We start from the raw sequence: 19117 nt of genomic DNA on the forward strand, positions 1-19117 counted from the left end.
TTTGAAAAAGCTAAAATTCATGAGAAAAAAGCATTTAAAATATGCCTTATTTCTATACTACACCATGAACTTAATATCTTCTTTCCTAAATATAGCATGAAAAAATTATCTTACATCCCCACTTATTTTCAGTATCTATGATTAGAAAATCTAACCACAGTTAAGTTCCTCCCTCCCCACTCCCAAAGCTAACCTTTTAAGTACTACATATGTATCGGGAGTATTCCTATTTGGGTGAGAAATTACATTTTCAAAACAGACATTCCCCTATTACTTAGCTATCTCCTGCAACTATTGCCAACTAGCATTTTCCATTTGCCAAGACTAAATTCCTAAAATTATTTCATAAAATCCTATTATTTTACCTAACAAATTACTAAAGTTTTGTAAGAAATCCAAGAGCATTTATCTAATTTAGACTTTAAAATGTCTACCAATATGTGACTGACCTATGCAACATTTTTCATATTATATATTTGTTTAGTTTTTAGTAAACTAGAAAACACTGGCACCTTTTCAAGAAGACTTGATTTAATCCTTGAACTTTATTCAAATGCTCTATTTCTTTTCAAACAGTACCATGTCAGGTCAACTCGTGAAGGTTAACAAAAAGGTCTACAAAAGCTATTATCTAAGTGGCTAAAGGTACAATTCAATTAAGTAGGATGTGAAAAAGAAGTAAACTCCTGTCTGAGTGCCTCTTTCTTACGCAAATAATACAGGTGGTTTGCATTTCCTATGAGACCTAGTCATTTTATAATATGAAAAACATTCTTGTGAAGAAAACCTCTCAGAACTCTGCTTTTTTTAAGGTAGGTCAGAGTTCCAAGGGTAAATTTTAACAGGCCAACTAATCATAATTTAAATCACTGAGTTAGTTTAGTTTCTAGGCTAAAATAAAAAAAGAATTTCTCATTTTAAGATAACTAACTGAAAGCCACCTGGAAAAATCCAGCTATCAGAAATGTTAAAAGATTAGTTTATAAAGGTCTATTTCTGATACATTAATACTTAAAATCATGTACAAATGGAGGTCAAGAGTATATCATGCTTCTTAAAATAGTAAATAGGGCCACAACTGGCAAATTTTAAAATGTGCAATTATATTTAAGCTATAAATATGTTCCCAGCAAATGCTGATAAATACTTTTACAGTACTTGTTAAGAAATGTTTCAATATGTATTAAATAAACAACTCTGAAAAATGTGACTGTTACCACTTTATGGGAAAATTAAAGACAAACAACATATGAAACTTAAGTAGTTAAAACACTGATTTTTTTAAAGTGGCAAATCAAAGAAGTAACCATTATTATTTGTACCCAGGTTAAACACATTTCAAAGATCTACTATTAGCTTACAAATAAAAACATAAATATTTAAATAAAAGTGAACAGATCCTACAGCTTTTATGATGATTCTGTACTAAATATTTCATGGGCCTAGGTGTACTGGAATGTAAAGAAACTAGAACTCATGCATAACTAAGTAATTCAAGACTAAAGATATATCCTTCTATGAGGAACTTCCACAGCCTAAGGGGAAGCAATGAGCTACCATCTGATGAAAGACACAGTAGAATATGGCCCGAATCACAAAAAGACTATTATTCCAATGCTGAAAAAAGCCTCTGAAAATCCAAATAAAAATTACTAATTTAAAATCGAATATTCACAATTGAAAAAAACTTTTTCAATTTTATTAATGGATTAAGAGTTCTTTTAAGGTCCTTTGTCTGTGTTAATCATACTTAAAAATAATTTAAAGCCAAAATAAATAGTTCAGAGCCTGCATTTTTAGTGGGGCCTACACCACGCTATAGGAAGAATGCTTAGAACAACTGTATCCTGTTTGGGGCTCCATGCTGCACCACATTCCATTCACATGAGGAAGAGGAGAACAGATGAGCCCTCCTCAAAAAAACATTTTTAAAATAAATCAGCTACAGCTCTCAAACATAACTCAGCTGCTCAAACAAACCATGTTAAAGCTCACATTTAACATTTAACTGAAAATTCACAGAGTTTATGTCTGCAGTCTGAGTTTCTAACAAATCTCCAGTTAACATTTTACAATTCCTTTTCCAAGTTAAAAAAAAAAATCATGCTCATTAACTACAAAAATCTGATACAAAATTCACTAAAGGAAAACGCTGAAGCAGAAAACTAAGCAACATTTTAGAAGTCAAGGTTTAGTCTACAGAAAAAAAAAAAAAAAAAAGACTGGAGTGACTTGAAAGAACAAAGTCCACATTCCCACCCAAGCAGGTCTATTGAAAAACACGATACTGTTAGAAAACAAGTTGGGGGTGGGGACTGGAATACACCACACAAAACCTTCACAAAACAAACCTCACTTCCCTTAAAACACTGTATTCTGAAAACCCTAACCTGAAACGTTTCTGCTGTAATACTTTAAACAATTAAACTCTAGTTTTTAATCTTTTTACAGTGTTATGAAATTACTACACACACAATAATCTTTTCTGAACAAATGAAAATAGTTAAAATTTCGTAAAACTAAGAAAACTAAGGCTAGATCAGTAAAAGGCAATGACCTTAATTCCTAAGGCTGAGAAGTAAAACCAAATGTAAATTAAAACAAAAGAAAAAGGAAGCAGAAAAATACAAACCGTACTTTGTTCTTTAGAATTTTAAAGTATCTTCAAATCTCAGAAATCCACGACACAGCTTTAAAGGTCAAGAAGTAGCTGACATTTCCATTTCACTCTTGAGCAGTATTAAAAATCTAACCTAAATACTTCTTTACTCTTCAAAAATCACAGGCAAATGGCTCTCAAACCAAGCATTTCTGAGCTCACTTGCAGCGTCGTCATTGTATAGGAAGAAAAGCCAAGACCACAAAACGAAGCAGAGCTGTAACCTAACAAGTCTCCGACGAGCAAATGACGATTTTCTGTCTGCTCTGGCTCAGCCCTGGCAGTGATGAGGATTACAACTCGCTCTTTGTCATCAGCACTGTGGTGTTAACGACTAAGAAATCCTGCAGCTGAAGCACTACTGCATCCTCCGATCTGGGTCAGGATAATTTCTCCCGAGGTCGCTTACATAACCAGTGAGATACTCCAAATAGAGAGAACAGCCATCCATCAGCTAGAGAAAGCCTTTCCCACTGTACTCTGCGTGGAAACACACTGCAGTAGCTTCCAACAGTGCAGACACCCAAATGAGAAAGACTACTTGGCTTAGGGCACTCTGAGAGAAGGGAAGAGGCGGTGCTCTGTAAACTGTAACTAATCCCCCGTCACAGGTGCTGATGGAGTCACTTCCAGCACGAGTCACATTACTGGTGATTACTCATTTGGCTGCGGCCATAGAGACTGGCTCATAATTTTAACAACAGACAAAGACAGACTAGTGGTGAGACTGAGACCTCAAGTTTACTGTCTCTTTCAATAAAGCAAATGCAAATACAAAGTTTTTGCTTTCCAGATTAACGAAGGTGAGAAAGCGCAGAAAACAAATAATATGTATCTCTCAAGTTGGCAAAAAAAAAAAAAGTTTAAACTATTGAAAATACTATGTGTTTTAAAGTCCTTGTTTTTAGCTTAATCATTAGCTTAAAAATATACTGATATTAAAAGAAAACCAGGAAAAAAAACAGTTAAAAGCATTTTTGTAGTAACATTCTAAATGAAATCAAATGACATAACCACATAACTCAAAAGAAAAACTGGTCATATTTATTTTGGCAGACTTAAAAAAATACCCCTGAAACAACTTTATTCTTAAAAAAAAAAAACAAAAAACAATTTAATCTAGACAACTCACAGTTATAAAAATCTATCATTTAAAAGCATAAAATTTATTTTTCTAATGTGTTTACTAACATACACTCTTCACTTCTTTCTAACCTCAAGAGTTACGCTGTCCAATATAGTGGCCACTAGCTACACATGGCTATTGAGCACCTGAAATGAGATAGTCTAGAATTAGATGTGTGCTGCATGTGTATATACACACTGAATATGAAAAAAATGACTATTAGATATCTGTAATTGTAGAAAACATTTGCCCTATTTTTTAAATGATGTGAATGGTCATAAATACGATACAGTGTAGACATCTCAATTTTAATAAACCTAAAAATTCATGTTATTTTAATACCACACACAACCAATTCATCAAATCATATTAAGAGAAAAACCGCCAGTCACCAGCCAATGCCTTCTCTATACCTATTCCAGATGTATCAGTTTCATTTCACAGAAGACATCAGATTAACCACTGAAAAGATATTTTCAACTTAGTATATGACACACTGTATCTACAAAAAAATCTCAATCTTTTTGTTTTAAGGATGTTAGAGACAGATAATGATTATTCTAAGAATGTTATAGTAAGATTAGCTTTAGAACACTGATGGTACTAAAATACAGCTTTAGAACAAAATATTTTTAAAATAATAAATCAGGGCAGCCCCGGTGGCCCAGCGGTTTAGCGCTGCCATCAGCCCGGGGTGTGATCCTGGAGACCCAGGAATCAAGTCCCACATCAGGCTCCCTGCATGGAGCCTGGCTTCTCCCTCTCCCTGTGTCTCTGCCTCTCTCTCTCTCTCTCTCTCTCTCTGTCATGAATAAATAAAATCTTTAAAAATAAATAAATAAAATAATAAATCAAGTGAATATTACATGATACCATTTCAATAATGAATTCATAATTAGACATGAATATAAAACTTATATGGAAATAAGAGAATTCCAAATGTCATGTAATATATGAAAAAGAAAAAAACAACTGGATCAATACGGCAGATTTATTCTGAGCCCCAAACAACAAAGAAACATCAAATGTTTGATGCAGGCTACTAGATTATAAACATCACATTTTCAGTACATTTTCCACTACATTTCTACAATTTATTGTACATTAGAGAATGAGCTTAATATTTCACAGGATTCATCTTACAAGCTCACATAAATTCAAGTTTGACTATATGATATAGACTTAAAAAAAAGCTTTGTTCCTCAAGTACTATTAGTACACCACAGAAACAAACAGCAAATAGAACTACCCTAAGCTAACAATCCAAATGCCATTAAATTTATATATTCCTAGTGGCATAGAATACAATAATTTTGTAAAAATCAAAATAAGTGATATCAATAAAGAAAAATCATTTTTATTTCATACTATATCACAGTTGAATTAAAATTCTTCTCCATTATTTTAAAAAAAATACTATAGTCAATTCTTAATGCAAACAGGTGAGCACAAAGATGCAACTAATTGAAAGCCATAAATATCTTTTTAATATTTATTTCATAATTGGGTTTGACAAATATTTTAAAAATATTTTTAAAAATGTAAGAATATGAATCTGGTCTGGTACTCTGGTAAATTTCTAATACAGATAAAAACAGTGAAATAACAATATAGAGAACCCACTTCCTAACAAGCATAAAAAGTTGCTCAGCTTTTACATCAAGTCTCCTTAATTCTCTCTTGTTTTTATAACCTCTTAGGGATGGTAGATACCACATTTCAGACAGCAAAAAGCACCATTTTGAGGAGAGCAGAATTTTAGTCCTTTAGCTTGGTTGTTCTTATGGCTTATAACTTAATGGATTAAGGAAGTAAGTTGAATAGTTACTGTTAATTTTTCTTTTCCTTTTTTCTTTTTCTTTTTTGGGGAAGGAGGGGAGTTGGGTGAGGGTAGGGGGTAAAAAGTCTTTTTTGGCAGCTAAACCAGGCTAGAGGAAGAGGAAACTACTCCAGTTACTGCCCAGAAATACACATCTCTGACTTCCTTCCTTTTTAGCTGGTTTCTAGGTTACAAGCTGAATAAATCAACAGAGGTGAGAAAGTAAACAGAGGCTAAAAGGAAAGCAACACGGTACGGTATGGCTAGCTAAAGAAAATCTGTTTCTTCCAATAATGTAAGACTCTTACATGTGTAATTAAGAGTTAAAATAAATGAGCATTTTGGTTCCATTTATCTTAGGCCATGGAAGAAATAAATTCCTCACCTTTAAAGATATAAAAGCCTAAAGAAACAAGTGGATTTCTCCAAGTATATCTTTAAAATAAAACCCAAAAGCCTCTTGGTTCAATGGCCTAGCACTGTAAATATTTTTGTAGACATAAAGGTAAGAAAAGAAGATGAACAAGAGTAGTTCAGAGGATTTTAGTGTGATACGGCCTTATGTGAAGGCTAACTAGAGTCAGGAAAATACTTTTCAATGTGCCCTACTGTTCTGTAATACACAAACGTTTAACCATTGTATCGTGGTAGTGTCCAAAGGATTAACTTCTTCACAAAAATGAATCCATGCAGAACCTCCAGGGACTGCAAAGATGGTGTAAAATGGTTCCCTACTTTCAACAGACTAGGAAGTCTAAAAGGATTTTCAGATGATATGGGCCTAGTCTTGCAGATCTTCCCTCCTTCAAGCATTCAGCACATTCATTCAATCAACAGGTATGGGATCTTTTAACGTAACAAGCACTACCTTTGGCCTAGGTATTCAATGGTGAGGAAAAGACAACCAAATTCCTATCCTAGCACACATTCTACACTTTTATTTAGCAGGAAAGAGATAAATCAATTATCATAGAAATAAAAAATTACACTTTTTAAAAAAGATTTATTAAGATTTGTTTATTTATTCATGAGAGACACAGACTGAGAGAGAGAGAGAGGCAGAGACACAGGCAGAGGGAAAAGCAGGCTCCTTGCAGGTAGCCTGATGCAGGACTCAATCCCGGATTCTGGGATCACGACCTGAGCTGAAGGCAGGCGCCCAACCACTGAGACACCCAAGTGTCCCAAAATCACACCTTAAGAACTCAATTAATAGGGGCACCTGGGTGGCTCAGTGGTTGAACCTCTGCCTTTGGCTCAGGCCATGATCCTGGGGTCCTGGGATCAAGTCCCGCACTACGGTCCCTGCAGGAAGCCTGCTTCTCCCTCTGCCTGGGTCTCTGCCTCTCTCTGTCTCTCATGAATAAATAAAATCTTTTAAAAAACCTCAATTAATAATTGGAGAATTAATGTTCCTTCCCCTCCTTTCTTCACTGTATCTTTGATATCACACCCAGTCATAAGAGGAGTGCAACAGAATGCATCCATTCTTTAAGCCTTGCAGATATTGATGACATATAGTTGAGCTAAGAAAAATCACTGTTGAGGAAACTAAAACAACATAAAAACACACTATGCAAATACACTCTATATTTTTTCAATAACCATATGGCTGAATTCAGTTTCCTTTGTTTTGTTTTTTCCTTCTAGGCCATCTGAATACTAATAAGGCATATACTCTATACTCTAGAGTAGTTCTAAGTTTGTCATTGCTATGTTTTCTTTTTCAGAATCTCCCTGATCAGACGCACTTCTTTCCTCCCAGTATTATGAGGTTCGATTTACTCTTCAGTCTCTCAAACTTTGCAGGTGTGTGTCATTAAGATAACAAATTTTTCTTTCTATAAATAAATGAGTAATTCTAAACTGTACTTTTAGATCTGTATTTAATACCAATATTAGGACATTGTTATATTTATATACTGTCACCACATAAAGCTATATATGACTAAAATTAAATGCTTAACCTTTCTTAAGTTATTCACACTTCTTTCAAAACCACTATAAGTACTATTACTACTTACTTTAAATACAGATACCGCAAAATTCACTAACAAAGTGATCATGTTTGATAATTTACTTTGTCTCCCTAGCTCATATATTACTCTAAATACCTGATATTTTCCTTTAAAACTCTGTCAATAATGAAAATGTAATTTTTCGTGTGTTTTTTTTTTTTAGATTTTATTTATTTATTCATGAGAAGTAGGCAGAGACACAAGCAGAGGGAGAAGCAGGCTCCCTGTGGGGAGCCCAATGTGGAACTTGATCCTAGGACACTGGGATCAAGATCTGAGTTGAAGGCAGACACTAAACCACTGAGCCACCCAGGAGTCCCAAAAATGTAATTTTTCTATAAATTATTCCAAAACTTTAATCTGACCTCAATAAAAATACCAATAAGATGTTCGAACTGGAAAAATCAATTTTATGCAAAAGTAAATATAATCAGGAAAGTTCTTGAAAGAAAGAGAGAAAGAGAAATATGAAGAAAAAAATATTAATGATCAGGAACTAGCCTAACAGATACTACATTTCCAGGCTCAATTAATACAACAGTGTGAAACTGGAGCATGAATCAAGAGTCATCAGGAGAGGGCAGCCCCGGTGGCTTAGTGGTTTAGCACCACCTTCAGCCCAGGGCATGATCCTGGGGTCCCGGGATCAAGTCCCACATCAGGCTTGATGAGCCTGCTTCTCCCTCTGCCCGTGTCTCTGCCTCTCTCCTTCTGTGTCTCTCATGAATAAATACATAAAAATTAAAAAAAAAAAAAAAAGAGTCATCAGGAGATAGTTTAGAAAGTCCCTAAATAACATCAGATAAGTATGGGCATTTAATGTAAGATAAAGGTGGATTTTCAAATCATATGGGGGAAAAAAGAATGAGAAAACTGAATAAATTCTTTTAAAAACAGAAATGGAACTTTAGAGAGTAATAATGTAATTTTTACAGATGAAGAAACAGACACAACAAGAAAATAAGTGACTGAATTTTCCTGTCCAAAATCTTTTTATAGAAGCCCTGGGACTAGAACCTGGATTTCCTAACTCAGAGCTGAATGATTTTTACATTCTAAGATGGTGTGAAAGAACTATATTGTTTTCATTGCTTGTTGGCATGAGGTGGCAAAGAGCAAAGTGTTTTGCCATCTGCTGAATAAAACTTTAAACTTTGAACATAAAATGGAGGAAAAGGAAACCAGTCTAGAACAAACTACAAAATTATATACCTGAGGGGGAAAAAAGGGTAAAACATAATAATTTATATATTTTTAATATGCTTTAATAACATTGATGTTACCTTTCAGGAAGAATAAGCAGGATTAGAAAAAAAAAAGCAATTCAACATGAAAGGGTTTTTCAGATTGTGTTCATAAAAAGAACACAGGAAGACGATAAACCATTAATGGTTAAAAAGAAAAAGAATTCCTATTTTGTTAGTTACTTCTGTCAAGAAAATTATTTTTAATATGGCAAGTGTAAACTAGAGATTACAAATAAACTAAACTAGAAAAGAAAGTAGAGGATTCGTTTTAAGAAACCAAATTAGTTTTCCTTATAAATAACATAATTACATTAGAGATAGTTTGGAAAACAAAAGAAATGGGTAAAAAGGATCTTCTACTTTTAACAGTTCAGAAGTAAGTAGACTTTTAACCCCCTTTTTTTTTTTTTATAAGTATATTTGCTACCAAGTTTCAAGACACAACTTAAAATGAGCAGCCTGGGGCAGCTGGGTGGCTCAGCGGTTGAGTGTCTGCCTTTGACTCGGGTTGTGATCCTGGGGTTCTGGGATCAAGTCTTGCATTGGGCTCTAAGGAGCCTGCTTTTCCCTCTGCCTAGGTCTCTGCCTCTCTCTGTCTCTCTCATGAATAAATAAATAAAATATTAAAAAATAAAATAAAATGAGCAGCTTATAAATTGTATCTTGAAACTCATTACATCACCATTCTTTAAAATAGTTGCCTAATAAAAACTTAATCAAGTAAATGAGCACTGAATTTTTTTTTTTTTTAATTTTTATTTATTTATGATAGTCACAGAGAGAGAGAGAGGCAGACACAGGCAGAGGGAGAAGCAGGCTCCAGGCACCGGGAGCCCGACGTGGGATTCGATCCCGGGTCTCCAGAATCGCGCCCTGGGCCAAAGGCAGGCGCCAAACCGCTGCGCCACCCAGGGATCCCCTGAGCACTGAATTTTATTATGCATTTTCTTACTGTTGGATATTTAGACTTTTTGCTGTTTTATTATTACAAAAAATAAGACAATCTTCATGCTTTTATTAACTAAAAATCCAAGTTTATATGGGTTCAAATAAATTACATGTTAGCATATTAACTTGACAGATATAAATTCAGAGCCATTACTGATAGTCTTTGAAAAAACAAATCAAGGCACTGTCAAGATATTACAGACAGGTATCTATTGATATAAAGGAGGAAAGGAGCAATTCAGAAACAAATTATATGCTAGTAAACTGGAACTCCAGCAAAACCCCAAGATGGATAACCAGAATCATAAAAAAAAAAACTAATAAACAGTGATTACTAAGAGCAAATATACTCATTGAGAATAATTTGTCTTTTAATAAAAACAAAGATTACTTTCATCAGGACAACCTGCAATAGGAAAGGCAATGAAATATGTGCCTGGATGACAGTTTTTGAAGCTGGTTAAAGGAATGCTAAATAACAGTACTCTTTTTTTAACCTATATGTTTAACCTGTACCTGTACTGTTTCTAATCATCTTTTGTCTTACATACTATTACATGAAGACTATCTTTATTTGCAAATTAATAAATGATTCAAAAAGAGAGGCACCAGTCCCTTGAGGTCTTGCATTGGTCATACTATCCCTGAATATCTTGTTCAATTTGAGAAAACATGAGAAATAATTACAAACTGAGATGTGTAAATGAGATTTAAAAATCATGGATTATTAGGATTATTTAAACAAAAGGAGAATGTCTTGCTTGGAGAAGAAGAGGACAAGTAATGATTATTTACAATTATTTAAAGTGTTAGGTTATTTGGAAAGGAAGGATCTTGTGTAAGTAAAATTCAAAAGCCAATTCTAGCTCAGCACAAAGAATAAAAAAATTTATAATAATTAAACATTACCATACCAAAGCAGCCTTACTCATGAAGTAGTGAGCTTCCAATAACTAGAAGCAATTAAGAAAAATCTGGATGAACACTTGACAAGTGTCAAGTCATTGAAGGATCCCATTTCTGGCTGTGGCAAGGAGTGATTTACAAATATTAAAGATTCTTTCAAATTCTAAGATTCTAATACTAATACTGTCTTCTTTAAGCCATTTCCTTCATGTTTATGAGCAAAGTGAAGATAAGGAAGATTAAATCAAATTTTTCATAAACACTGCTTCTACTTTTGCATATCTTAAAGCATAAAGGGAATACTGTCAAATGTTCATGTATCATTCAGATAAGGTGGAAGAGCTAAAAGTAAAAACTAACTTCTCTCATATCAGAATAAATTAAGCTAACCAAGGTTTGTACCATTGGGCAGCAATAAAACTACATGGGAGACTTCTACAATATGGGATTTCTGTAATCCACAGATCCTTTACCTCTTATGATAAAAAAGCAAACGTAATTTTGTGGGAATGGGAAATATTACAAAATTAAATGAACCCAACCATAAATGCAAAGCATGTATTAAAAGGATAATAATCAAAATCACAGAAGAAATTCAAAGTTAAGCTAAAATATGTCTTATAGTTTTGCGTCCTGTCAAGCATACCATCTCAGAAAGTAGGGTATACGCCCTAATGTTTGCATATAACAGATTTCCTGGTCTTTTTTGTTCTAAAACTAACTTAAAAATGTATTTTCCAATTTTTCTTAATCATTTCACTATTTGTACTTTTGAAAACTTGAATAGAATATCTATTTCTTTACTGGTTTTATTCATTTCCGTCTGGCAAACATCTATTTCTTGTACAGCACAAGTCAACAAGGCTCTACAATTATTTCACCATTACCTTCTTGTTTGTCAAAAACTCTGATGTCAGCAACAATCGAGAAGCTGAATTTTTCAACGAATGGGGGATTCACAAATTCCATTAAGCATGATATGGTAATTATTTTACTTCTTTAAAAAATTAATGCTTTTTAGGTAATGATGATCATGTATGCTAAGTACCACTTAGATTCAAAATATAGTTAATACCAAAATTATCCAAGTTTCAACCGTATTTCTTTAATTATTGATCATTTATGCCAACATTTTGACAGTTATATCAAAATACTGCTATGCAAATTTAAAAAACTAAAATGGAAGAAAAAACTTTACATAAAGACTTTCATACTGAAGTGTTTTCTTTCAATTACCAACAAATTAATGATTCATTTTAAATGAACTTTTCTTCTTTTATAACATGTAGTATAATCAAAAGTTATAGTATGTGCTCACTTTAGCAGCACACTCTAAAATTGGAACTAAAGTTATATTGCAAATGAGTACAGAGAAGATGTAATTTCAGGTCAATAACCACTAATAAAATTTCTATACACTTCCTTTAAATACTTCCCTCCCCTCTAAAGCTCTAAATTTGCTTAATTCAGGTCAGTTCCTGTTTCCCCTTTAGAGGGACTTTCCCTCTAAAGGATAAGGCAACAAAAATCCCAAATCTAACTGGGAAAGGAAAATATTGAGGCCCATTAATAATGCCCAGAAGCCTTGCTTAAGTTTATCTGTGTATAGAGAAGAAAGTTTCAAAATTAGACTCTTCATGGATAATCAAGATTCCTTCCAGGATCTTAGTTTCCCTCAAAGTTTGAGACAGACTAGAAGCAGTCTGTGAAAATAAACTTCTTTGGGACTCCTGTGGATTTAGTAGTGCTTTATAGCTTTTCAAACAGTTGCTTTTTCCTTGGGGATTTGAAAGCTTCCCTGCACTGACAACTTGACCACCTGCTACAGGAGATTTTTAAAGAACAAGAAGTTTTCCTAATTTCAGGAATCCTTAGGATTATATATTTCCTGCTTTCCATCACATTTAGGTCAATTTATATTTTAATGTTTTAACTTCAAGCTTTATTCTCCTTGGCCTTGGAGAACATAAGCATACTTTATTTTTTATTTTTATAAATTTATTTTTTATTGGTGTTCAATTCGCCAACATACAGAATAACACCCAGTGCTCATCCCGTCAAGTCTTTATTTTTTAAATCTTTTATTTTTTTATTTATTTGAGAGAGAGTGAAAGAGGCAGAGACACAGGTAGAGAGAGAAGTAGGTTCCATGTAGGGGAGCAGGGGGATTGGAGTAGAGAGACAAACAGACTTCCTGCTGAGTGGAGAGCTCAATTCTGGGCTTGACCCCAGGACACTGACATCAAAACCTAAGCCATAATCAGAACCTTTACTGACTGAGCCACCCGAGGCACCTTGAGCATACTTTAAAAGTTACATCATTTAGTTACAGAAAAAAACTATTTTAAGTGGTCATGGAACTATGCAGTTTTCTACTCTCATAGGAAAAAACAGTTGCTACTAGAAAAGCAACTGTTTATGAAACCAGTTCATCAATGAATGGATCAACTAAAAATGCCTGTGTACTTTCCATTGCCATTTCCTTGACCAGGAAGGAGTCTTCTTTACTATTCTCTTACAGTGGTGAACTAGATTGAGCTTTGTTATGCCTCATTATGTTTATTACTATATTAACTGGTGAGGAAATCTGAAAGGTGCACTTTGCTTCCAGACCTTGATGCTGAAGGCACAGAGTAGTTCAGCCAACTAGAACAGTGGTTCTCAAAGGGTAGCCCCTTGTCTGACAGCATCGGCAATAATAAGCAACTAGTTAAAAACATGCATTATCAGGCTCCACCCCCCACTACCTGAAACAGGTAACAAATTGTGTTGTAACAAATATTTTAGTAATTCTGAAGCACTATAAAATTTGAGAACAAGTGACTCAACAGTGACTTTTTTTTAATTAGAGAGAAAAAGGAAGAGGCAAAGGGAAAGAGAATTTTTTTTTAAGATTTTATTTATTTATTTATTTATTTATTTATTTATTTATTTATTAGAGAGAGAGAGAGAGAGAGAGAGAGAGAGAGAGGTAGAGACACAGGCAAAGAGAGAAGCAGGTTCCATGCAGGGAGCCCAATGTGGGACTCCATCCCGGGACTCCAATCATGCCCTGAGCCAAAGGCAGATGCTCAACCACTGAGCCACCCAGGCATCCCGGGAAAGAGAGTATCTAAAGCAGGACCCACTCTCAGCATAAAGCTGGGGGCTCAATCTCAGGACCCTGAGATCATGACCTGAGCTGAAACCAAGGGTAAGATACACAACCAACCAAGCCACCCAGGCACCCGAAAGCAAGTCTTCTTAATCTTTTTGGAGTTGAGGAACTCTCAGAGTCTGATAAAAGTTATAGCTCCCCCAGAAACACGAAAATACATAGTTTTGCATCACAATTTCAGAGGTGTCAGGGCAGCCCGAGGGGTTCAGCGGTTTAGCGCCGCCTTCAGTCCAGGGCATGATCCCGGAGACCCAGGATCGAGTCCCACGTCGGGCTCCCTGCATGGAGCCTGCTTCTCCCTCTGCCTGTGTCTCTGCCTCTCTCTGTGTCTCTCATGATAAATAAATAAAATCTTTAAAACAAAATAAAACAATTTCAGAGGTTTCCAAGATCATCTGGAGAATCTAAGAATACATATTCCTAAGCTTTAACCTTGAAGGACTACTAAATCAAAAACTCTGAAGATGGGGTACTGTACTTGTAAGTATTTTTCAAACAATATTTAAATCTTTTCTATACTGCCTCAACATTCCCACAAACAAGTTCTAATTACCCTGCCCAGGTGACCAGGTACACCAGGTTGATAAGGCTGGCCCCTGGCTTACAAATTCTTCCCATCTTCCTCTATGACCTAGTAACGACATTAATCCACAGATCGTTGTACTCTCTCTTGGCTCCCAATCTACTGGTTGAACCTATTCCTTTCTGACACACAATGACATTATCATAGGACCTATGAATATAAAAAACTTTGTTTTCCTGTGCCTCTCCTATGGTCTCCTCTTGTGACTATACCTGACTGAACATCACATAAAAGAACACAGGACAAATGAAGGAATCCTTAATTTTAAAATGCTATCTTGGGATCTCTGGGTGGCTCAGCAGTTTGGCACCTGCCTTCAGCCCAGGGTGTGATCCTGGAGACCCGGGATCGAGTCCCACATTGGGCTCCCTGCGTGGAGCCTACTTCTCCCTCTGCCTGTGTCTCTGCCTCTCTCTCATTCTGTGTCTCTCATGAATAAATAAATAAAATCTTAAAAAATAAAATAAAATAAAAATAAAATGCTATCTGAGGTTCGTCAGCTTTGGGAACCATGAATCATGGTTGAGAACATTTGGCCTACAATGACTAGATCTCAGGACAGAATGCCCCAGTCCAGGTCTTAGACATTCTCTTCATAGATCAGATCAGTCTCCTTGTCACTTTGCTAACTTAACCTCCTACTTTCTCAGGAAGCACAGGATCTTTAAATAGCTTACATTGGAAAGCTATTCGTTCTCAATGTGGGGATATTTGAGCCATGTAGGGATCAATTTCACTCACTAGGTTTTCAAATTCAAATAACCTAGGGCTAGCAAGGCTAAACTCTTTCAAATTATGTAGAGAGATAACTATTTAAAGATGCCCTCCCTTCCTAAAAATATCAAGCAGTTAAAGCACCAGGGCTTAGAAAGCAGCAATGCTGCTTCCCTAGATTACACGGAAAGAGAAAACACACCCCAAAAAAGTAAACAATATAACCACAAAGGTAGTTTCCTCTTGATGCTATAAAAAAGAAGAGGTTTCCAATCATTGCCGTTCCCTACTTTCTACTCCTAGTAGGAGGAACAAAGAGGAAGTTCCTCTAGAGAAGATATGAAGAGCCAGAAGTGTAGTTAATCATTCAACAAAGATTTCAAAGCTGATTAAAATTGCCTGTGAGGCAAAAAAAAAAAAAAAAATCCCAGGTCACATGAACTATGAACTCAGAATGACTTGGCTCAAGTCTGTGGCCCAAAGAGTTGAAGGCCCAAAACTATCCCATAAATGTTTCTATCACTATAATCAATTGTAGCTATCCTAGGGTGTGGGGTGGCGGTGGAGACTAAGGGTAGGTGTCCTACCCTAACATTTATAAAGTACACATGAAATTATAATTAAAGTGCTCATCTTTCAAAAAATATATTCAAACTATTACTCATTTTGATATATGAAGCATAAAACACTACTCGTGAATCAAGTTCTCTAAGTACATGCTTTGATAACTACAAGTTTATGGCCATTCATTATTCATTAGTTAGCCAACATTTGTGAAACACCTACAATGTGCTTGCTACCTATCCACTATGCATGGTATCATACACAGGAAAGCAAGATTATCAATATTTTATTTTCCCTGGCATCTATCTAGATAACAAAAGAACTGGTCTTACACAATGAAATTTAGTAAATGTTAAATCTCTAGTTTTAGGTTCCAAAAAGCTACTCCTTCAGTATGGTGCAACACACACTCCCACCTCATCTCTCACAAGCACACATTAGTATAATATGTGGTAAAACTTGCTTGGCAGCTTTTGATGCAAAAAAGGATTAGGAAGTTTTATTCAGTCTACAAATATTCACAGGAACATCTACAATGTGTTAAGCATTGTCCCAGAGATTTTGGATGATGCAAAGATGAGGCTAAATAGAAACTCATTATGAGGCAAGAATGTTACTGTGGTGTGAATGCTAAAAATGCTACTATACAGTGTTCCAAATATGTTAAGAAATGGTCCCAACATATTAATATTACTTTACAGGAAAATTAAAGGCATCCCATTTAGAAAGATATTCATATTAGAATATAAACAAAAACAGGTGATCTGGATAGAAGTTCTGTCTATAATCACGTCATATTAATACTGGTTAAAGGAATTGGGAATGTTTAGCCTAAGGTGTTTAATATATGGAAAAATTGGGCAGCCCCTGTGGCTTAGCGGTTTAGCACCGCCTTCAGCCTGGGGCGTTATCCTGGAGACCATCCAGTCCCATCCAGTTCCCTGAAGTCAGCTTCTCCCCCTATGTCTCTGCCTGTCTCTCTCTCTCTCTCTGTGTCTCTCGTGAATAAATAAAATCTTAAAAACAAAATACGGAAAAATTTAACATACCTTGTTCTAGAACAGAAGAAAAGAAAGGAAGAAAGGGAAAGAAGAAAGAGAAAGCCTTAAAGGAGTCCAGAAAGTCCTTGAAATTATTTATAAAAATTAATTAATATAAGTTCCGCCCCCCCCTTGGGAAAAAGGTTATTGATAGTTTCTATCAGATTTTCAAAGGAGTCTCTGATCCAATGGATCTAAGAAATAGTGGCTAGAAAATAAACTAGGTCCACTAATATAAGTTACATATAATCAGATTTTGGTCCAATGTTAGGAAAAGCCTTATAACAATTTTAGCTGCTTAGCAATGGAATGTGCTACCTTATAAAGCAGTAGTATCTTAGAAAGAAAGCATTTTTTATGCAGAAGGTGTTTATTTATATAGGATACCATGGTATAAGACATTGTAAGTACACTTTCATTTTTTTTTTTTTTTTACACTTTCAAATCTGTCAGGTCTTTAAGTTGAAAAAACATTTGTTTTGAAATTCTAAACCATATTTAAGAACATAAGAGTTTTCAAAATTTGCCAAAAGTGTGTTAGAGGCTAAAATTATTGTTGTGTAAGAATTCTATTTATAGGTAGGACGTATATGACATAATAAATAGCTGTAAATAGATGTTGTATTTTTTGGATAATATCCAATTCTGTTCTAGCTAACAACAAAAAACGGGAAAGATGAAACACTTAAGATGTGGTTAGTATAGACAGCAAATACCCAGTGTGGTATTTGCTGTGACAAGTGTGGCACAGTAGACACAGAAAGAGAACAGAGAGAAAGAGAATACATGGAAACATCAAGTAAATCTTATCATTAAGCTCAGATGTCAGCCCTAAATGGTCATTCATCATTGGGGATCCCCATTGTGGCCTTATGTGTCCTCTGTCAAAAATGTAAAAGATGAAAGGCATGGCTGCTCGGCAAGTCTCTGACAAGTAATACTTGTGGTCGGCTTCTTTACTCCCACAAAAATAAGCATGTATTGACTCCAGGCCCCTTCCTTTGGCTAAACTCCTAGGTTCATATCCAACTCTGGTCCTTATAGTTATGTTATCAGCAGGGAAGGCTGTTGTGGCATAGACAGAACAAAAGAACTTGGTAAAAGTCTCAGAATTATGATCCTTTCATCTCAACTGCATCATATCATGAATGTGTTCATCAACTTCGTATTCTTCCTCTTCTTTCTTTCCAGTATTTAATATATCTATATCTGTATCTATCTATCTATTTTTAAAGTAAGCTCCACACCCAGCGTGGGGCTTGAACTCATGTCCCCAAGATCAAGTGCTGCATGCTCTAACAATTGAACTAGCCAGGTGCCTCTCTTTCAAAATTTTCTTTTTAAAGATTTTATTTATTTATTTGAGAGAGAAAGCAAGAGAGAAAGCAAGAGTAGGGGGAGGGCAGAGGGAGAAGTAGACTCCCAACAGAGCAGAAAGCCTGACATGGGGCTAGATCCCAGGACCCTGAGATCATGACCTGAACTGAAGGCAGACACTTTGACTGAGACACCCATCGTACCCTCTTTAAAAAATTTCTAATGGATTTTATTTCTTAGAGCAGTTTTAGGCTCATAGCAAAATTGAGCAAAAAAACCCCTTGAGTTCTCATATAGTCCCTACTTCTACACATGCACAACCTCCCCATTACTAATATCCTGAAACAGAGTGGTAATTTATTCTAACTAGTGAACCTACACTGACACATCCTTATCATCCAAAGTCCAAAGCTTACATTCGGTTTCACTCTTGGTGTTGCATACTCTACAAATGTATGAGCTTCAACAAATGTATGACCCATAACCATTCATTAGAGTTTCATGAAGAATAGATTCACTGCCCTAAAAATTCTTTGTGCTCTACCTGTTCATCTTTCCCTCCCCACTCACCACTGATTTTTTACTGTCTCCATACTTTTGCCTATTCCAGAGTGTCATATAGTTGGAATCATACAATTACGGCCTTTTCAGATTGGCTTCTTTCATCTAGTAACATGAATTGAAGGCTCCTCTACACCTCTTCATGGCTTCATACTTCATTTCTTTTTAGTGCTGAATAATATTCCATTGTCTAGATGTAGCCCGTTTTATGAAAGACACCTTGATTGTTTTTAATTTTGGGAACAATAAATAAAGCTGCTGTAAACGTGCAGGCATAGGTTTTTGTATGAACACAAGTTTTCAACTCATGTAAGTAATTGCCAAGGAGCACAACTACATTAAATGGTGAGGTTAAGTTCAAGTTTTGTAAGAAACTGCCAGTCTTCCAAGGTGTCTGTACCCACTGTACATTCCCATCGGCAATGATTCAGAGTTCCTTTTCCTCTATATCCTTGTCA

The 19117-nt window shown here is 35.2% G+C and overlaps 1 protein-coding gene across 5 annotated transcripts in view; it reads right to left on the reverse strand.

The window, feature by feature from the left end:
- The window catches only part of JMJD1C (jumonji domain containing 1C), a 327885-nt gene that overhangs the window by 90977 nt on the left and 217791 nt on the right, over positions 1–19117 (reverse strand). Inside the window, exon 1 of one of the 5 annotated variants that reach the window (XM_077894676.1) lies at positions 2638–3212. The exons of the other annotated variants lie outside the window; for them this stretch is intronic. The gene's annotated coding sequence lies outside the window, so the exon portion shown is untranslated. Of the gene's footprint in view, positions 1–2637; positions 3213–19117 lie in introns of those variants that run through there. 5 annotated transcript variants of the gene reach the window in all.

The sequence above is a fragment of the Canis aureus genome, chromosome 4 (genome assembly GCF_053574225.1).
Source record: "Canis aureus isolate CA01 chromosome 4, VMU_Caureus_v.1.0, whole genome shotgun sequence".
NCBI classification, from domain to species: domain Eukaryota; kingdom Metazoa; phylum Chordata; class Mammalia; order Carnivora; family Canidae; genus Canis; species Canis aureus.